The sequence below is a fragment of the Lynx canadensis genome, chromosome C1 (genome assembly GCF_007474595.2).
Source record: "Lynx canadensis isolate LIC74 chromosome C1, mLynCan4.pri.v2, whole genome shotgun sequence".
Lineage (NCBI taxonomy): Eukaryota > Metazoa > Chordata > Mammalia > Carnivora > Felidae > Lynx > Lynx canadensis.
The window spans coordinates 17,214,921-17,221,243 of record NC_044310.1 but is presented as its reverse complement, the minus strand read 5'-3'; the positions used below and the strand labels follow the sequence as shown (position 1 = coordinate 17,221,243).

General features: G+C 50.0%; 1 non-coding gene across 1 annotated transcript; it reads left to right on the top strand.

The window, feature by feature from the left end:
• Positions 1–676: 676 nt before the first annotated feature.
• Positions 677–749, top strand: TRNAK-CUU. Its single transcript has one exon. It is a non-coding gene; the product is annotated as a tRNA-Lys (tRNA).
• Positions 750–6,323: the final 5,574 nt, after the last annotated feature.

The following is a 6,323-nucleotide window of genomic DNA, read 5'->3' as shown; positions in this document are numbered from 1 at the left end:
CCAGTGTATCTGCTGGCCAGTGGGGCTGTGTTGACCCAATCAAAGCACACATCTCTCCTGGTGCATGCACTCACACGCATGCGCGCGAACACGTGTGCGTGTTTGTGTTTGTGTGCGTGTGCGTGTTCCTTCAAAGGGATCACTAATCACCAGGCAGGTTATTTTATTTCCAACGTGGGGACCACTGCCCTCTGGTGGCCACTCTGCCAAATGCCAAATTTAGGAAAATTTGGTCTCCCTTTTTCGAGACCATTAGGAACCAAGTTTTATTTAATCTCCATAAAACCTTATAGAATAGGTATTATCCCCAGTGCGGCTCAGAGAGGTGAAGTTACTTGCCTGAGGTCACACAGCCAGAAGTGGTGGACAGGCTGTGATGGGTGAGGCAGTTTAGGGGGAGGAAGAGGGGCCCCTCATCTGCTTCACCCTAATCCCAGCCCTGGTGATGGCATGGGGCTGGAATAGGGTCAGCCAAGCTCCTAGGCTCATGGTCTTAACCACCTGGTGACCCAGCCTCCTAACGGTCATTATGGGGGTTCCATTCTAACCTTGGATGTTTCCTTTCTGTGTACAATGCTAGATGCTTGTAAAGCAAAGACACAGCCTTTTGCCCATGAAGAACGTGACTTGTGTCCTGCAAATGTAAGTTGTGAAAAGACACCTTGCTCCATGGAGTGCCTGGCTGGCTCAGTTGGTAGAGCATGAGACTCTTGATCTCAGGGTCGTGAGTTCAAACCCCATGTTGGGCATGGAGCCTACTTAAAAAAAACAAAACAAAAAAAAAACCCACCTTGCTCCAGGAGCAGCAAAGGAAGCGTGGTGTGTGTGTGTGTGTGTGTGTGTGTGTGTGTGTTTGGTGTTCTAAGGGAACAGGTCCTGAGGGGAAGCTGGAAGGCAGTGTCCTGGCCACAAGGAGTCTTCTTCCCCGGACAGTGCATCCCCTGAGACAAGCCAGTCACCACCACGCAGGCTCCTTAGAGGTGCTGGGGAAACACTTGCTGGATAAATGACCATAAACTTGCAACAGCTGATCTGCTGTCCGTTGCGACGATACACATGATCGTTATTGCACCGTGTGGTCCTGAGGCGCAGAGGGAAAATGCTCGCGGTGGGAAGGTAATTAGCATTCCGCTGACCAGACATACCCAGCTTGGCTGTTTTAGCTCTTCTCAGTTTGCCAGCATTTTGCATCAGAATTCAAGTCAGCAGTTTTCCCTGAAACTAATACCCAAGTTTCTATTGAGCAGCCACTAGGAAGTCAAAACACAGGGAGAGGGCAATTGGCAGAGGTAGAGCTCTAGGCCATTGAGTCAGCACCAGCAGGGCGCCTGGTGCTGTCCTAAGCCTGGTCCTCTTTACTTCAACCCAGTGGGGCAGGAGGTGGGAAGAATGAATCCTTTCAGAGATGAGAAAGCAGCTCAGAGAGGGGCAGGGGATGCATCTAAAGTCACACAGTGAGAGGCAGAGCTGAGATCTGAGTCCAAGTCTAGCCTCACGCCAGCACCTCGACTTCTGTGCCTGTGGTCCTCAAAGAGTGTTCCCCAGACCAGCTGCAGCAGGATCACCTGGGCACTTGTTAGAAATGCAGATTACCAGGCTCCACGCAGAACTACTGAATCCGAAACCGTGATGTTGGACCCAGCAGCCTGTGTCTCAGCAAGCCCTCCAGGTGATTCTGTGTGAATCTCAAGTGTGAGACCCACAGACCATTGCTATAGTGGTCCCTGAGCCTCACCTGCCCGCAGTCAGATGGGGACCAAACCGGAGTGGGACAAGCCAAATAACTCCGGTCAAGACATTTTAGGATAGAGCCAGGGGGAGGGAGAGAGTTCTGGGGCTTCTGAAAAGGTTTCATGAAAGAGATGACATTTGAGCCTGGCCACGACGAATGGAAGGACTTTAAGGATTATAAATGGAAGAAACGGGGCACCTGGGCGGCTCAATCAGTTAAGCGTCCGACTTCCGCTCAGGTCATGATCTCACGGTTCGTGGGTCTAAGCCCCGCCTGTGTCGGGCTTTGCGGTGACAGCTCAGAGCCTGGAGCCTGCTTCGGATTCTGTGTCTCCTTCTCTCTCTCTCTCTCTCTGCCCCTCCCCCACTCGTGCTTTTTCTCTCAAAAATGAAGAAACATCAAAAAAATTTTTTTAAATAAATAAATAAATGGAAGAAAAAGCTTTTCAGGCAGAGCAGAGGCACGGAGGCCAGAGAGTGCCTGTTTGTAAGTGGGATAGAGGTCAGTTCATGAAAAGCTTTGCAGGCAAGGCTGAAGGGCCTGGCCCTTATCCTGGAGGCAGTGGGGGGCCGTGGTAGGTTTTTTTTTTTTTTTTAATTTTTTTTTCAACGTTTATTTATTTTTGGGACAGAGTGAGACAGAGCATGAACGGGGGAGGGGCAGAGAGAGAGGGAGACACAGAATCGGAAACAGGCTCCAGGCTCTGAGCCATCAGCCCAGAGCCTGACGCGGGGCTCGAACTCACAGACCGCGAGATCGTGACCTGGCTGAAGTCGGACGCTTAACCGACTGCGCCACCCAGGCGCCCCCCGTGGTAGGTTTTTGAACAGAGGTACGCTCAGTGCAAAGTTCCAGTGTTTCGCAGCATTTTCCTGCTCACCCACTGTAGCAGGCAAAATAATGGTCCCCGAAGATGTCCGTGTTCTAGTCCCCAGAGCCTGTGATTGTGTTATGTTACATGGCAAGGGGAAATGAAGATTGCAGGCGGAATTGAGGCTGATAATCAGCTGACCTTGAGATGGGGAGCTTGTTCTGGGTTATCCAGGTGGGCCCAGTATAATCACAGGGTCCTAATAAGTGACAGAGGGAGGAAAGTGGGAGCCAGAGTGAGAGATTTCAAGATGTTGCACTGCTGCCTCTGGGGATGGAGGAAGGGGCCACGAGCCAGGAATGCGGGCGGCCTCTAGAAGCTGGAAAGGCAGGGCATCCAATGACCAGAGCCTCCAGAAGGAACCCAGTCTTGCCAACACCTTGATTTTAGCCCAGTGAGACCCATTTGAGGCTTCTGACCTCCAGAGCTATGGGATAAACCTTCAGAAGACTGCAGAAAACTGTCTTCTGTTTTTCAACCAAAGACAATAACATCCGTCACCATTTTCTGAGTGCTTACAGTGCATACTTCACGAACATGCTCCCTTTAATCCTCACAACAGCCCCATGACGTAGGCATTATTATCTCCATTTTCCATGTGGAGAAACTGAGGCTCGCCAGAATGAATAAGGAGTACAGCCCGCACTGAAGCCCAGGCCTGTCTCTAAAGCTTGTACCCACCAGGCTTGAGAGGACTTTAGACCCCGGTGACAGCTTTCACTTGGGGGTGCCTGGAAGGGCTTCAGCCAAAGGTGCCGAGGGCCTTTCCTGGCTGGAGCAGGGGCACACTGTTGGAGGGCCCTGGACCCCTGGACGTCCTCCCCTTCTAATGAGGAACGCGGCAAAGTCAAACTTGAACTTCTCGGCACAAACCCCCTCCCCCCTGCTTGGATCTGCTTTCAACTAGGCCATGGAAGACTGACGCCCAGGTTCACAGCCAGATTGCTTGTGTTTGTCTCCTCGTCCCAGGTAAGTCCCTCACTTCTCTCGGTTTTATTTCCTACTCTGTAAAATGGGGATAATAATAGTACCTACTTTTGAGAGTGTTCTATGGGTTATGGCACGTATGTAACAGACTCAACTCATTACCTATACGAAGCAAGTCTAAACCTCGTTATCACTATTTTCTTTTTTTTTTTAATTTTTTTTTAACGTTTATTTATTTTTTTTTGGGACAGAGAGAGACAGAGCATGAACTGGGGAGGGGCAGAGAGAGAGGGAGACACAGCATCGGAAACAGGCTCCAGGCTCCGAGCCGTCAGCCCAGAGCCCGACGCGGGGCTCGAACTCCCGGACCGCGAGATCGCGACCTGAGCTGAAGTCGGACGCTCAACCGACTGAGCCACCCAGGCGCCCCACGTTATCACTATTTTCATTATCAGTTCATGTCCTGGGAGACCCGCCCCATCCCAAGCCTCCTTCTCAGGCACAGTGGCAGTGATCGACTGTGCAGATGAATTCCCACACATACGCTTCTACTATGAATATTTTTACGTGCTCACAAAATATTTCTTTAGGAGCTTTCAACCTTTTGTGGGTTTGGGGACCCTTTGGGACTCTAATGACAACTACAGACTTTTGTATGTGTGGTTAGTCCATACCCTTCTCTGAAAATTGCCCCTGGGTGCACAGGGATAGGTTCCTGCAGCTATGCTTGGACTCTGTGGGTGTTGGTGGGCCCCCCACAGCTCGCAGGCAGCCTGGCTCACCCTAACGGGCATCCGGGGCTACTTTATCCAGCTTTCCAGTTGTGCAGGCTGTATACTGCCCCACTCTAAGGGGCGCCATGATGTAGACTACAATTCACAACCCTGGGGTTGTACGACATGGAGTCTTGTGAGCTTCTGATCCAGACTGGGGCTCCCCAACTCTCTCTCTCTCTCCCAAGGGAGTTTACGTGTCGCGAGTCTAAGATTAGTCTCTACTGGCAGCTCAAACCGAGGATACGTAAATGAAGACCATTTGGCCCTGGAGAGCAGCTGCTTTGATTCTTGAGTGCTTTCCAGTCTCTCGTGGGACTCCTGGGTAGGAAAGATCTTGCACAACTTGAAACCACAGGATCATGGAGCTCACAGTCTGGCAAAGGGTGGGAGTGGGTCCTCACACACACACACACACACACACACACACGCGCGCGCACACGCACACACGCACACGCAGGAAGTGAGGGGAAAACAAGGAAACATGAAACGTAATGAGAAAAGCTCGGGAGCCTATGGGAAGGGCACCAAACCATCTCACAGCCTCAGGGAAGGCTTCCTAAGGCAGTGATATCTGTGACATCTGGGTCATGAGGATGAAGAGGAAACGGCCAGGCAAAGAATAGTGCAGGGAAAAGTAAGAGCCAGAGCGTGAGCAGAGAGGTGGCGGTCTGCTGGCCTTAGGAATTGGGCAGAGGTCAGTTTTCTTCTCCTGAAAGAGAGGATTGAAGAAGCAGATGTGGCTCGAGGGGAAGGGGCTTGTGGTCTTGCAAAAGAGTGCGGACTTGATCTTGAGACGGGGGGTGGGGGGGGGAGTCCCTTTTGCATCCATTTTCCCTCGGCAATCCTCATTTTCGCTTCTGGTCTTTGGTCTCATCTCATCCCACGACATGCAATGTGAATTCTCTACTCCCTGGAGCTCAGCCTCGAATCTTCAGAAGGTAGATTGTAGAGCAGTAGAAGAAACAGGGATTTTGACATTAGATAAACCTGGATTCTAATCCTGTCCCTGCCACTCACTGGTGTAATTTTGGGCATCAGTAAACAGGAATAATAACACCTACTGGATCCAGCAAATATTTACTGCATGCCTACTATGGACCAGATGTGGGGACAATAGTTAACATTGCCAAATCCTTTCCATCCAGCACCTCATTTAATCGTTTCTATAACATTATGAGGGAGATACCATCATTCCCCCGTATTACAGATGAGGAAACTGAGGCCCACAGAGATTAAACAATTTACCCAAGGTAGATAGCAAAGCCAGGATTCAAACCCAGGCAGTCTGGTTCCAAAGCCTGGGTACATAACCAAGCCCTAATAAGGAAAGGAAGTCCCTCCTTTCAGAGAACTTATATTCTAATGGAGGGAGCAAACAATAAAAAAAAAAAGACAAATAAGAAAAGCAGCATGTTGAAAGGCGTAAATGCTAAATAGGAAAAAATAGAGCAGGGTAAGGGTGACGGAGAGTATGGCAAGAGACAGGTGGTTGCAGTTTTAAATGAGACGATCGGGATAAGCATCATCAAGGTGGTGCCAGTTGAGCTAAGACTGGAAAAAAGTGAAGGAGTTGACCACGTGCATATCTGTGGAAAGAGCATTCTAGGCAGGGGGAGCAGTCAGTGCAAAGGTCCTGTGGCAAGAGTGTGCCTAGTATATTCAAAGAACAAGGAAGTCAGTGTGCCTGGAACAGAGGTGGAGAACAAGGGGAAGAGTAAGGGTAGATGGAGTCAGAGTGAGACAGGCTTATACAGGGACTTGCAGGCCATGTGGAAACTTGGCTTTTAGTCTGAGTGAAATGGGGAGCCATTAGAGGGTTTTAAGCAGTGAAATCACATGACATTTTGTATTCTGTCATGATATTTTAAAGGATCACTTGTTTCTCTGTTGAGAGTAGACTATAGAGGAGCAAGGGTGGAAGCTGAGAGACCAATCAGAAGGTTCCTGAAGTAATCCAGGCACGAGATGATATGGCTTAAATCAGGCTGGTAGCAGTGAAGTGATGAGGAGTGGTGGA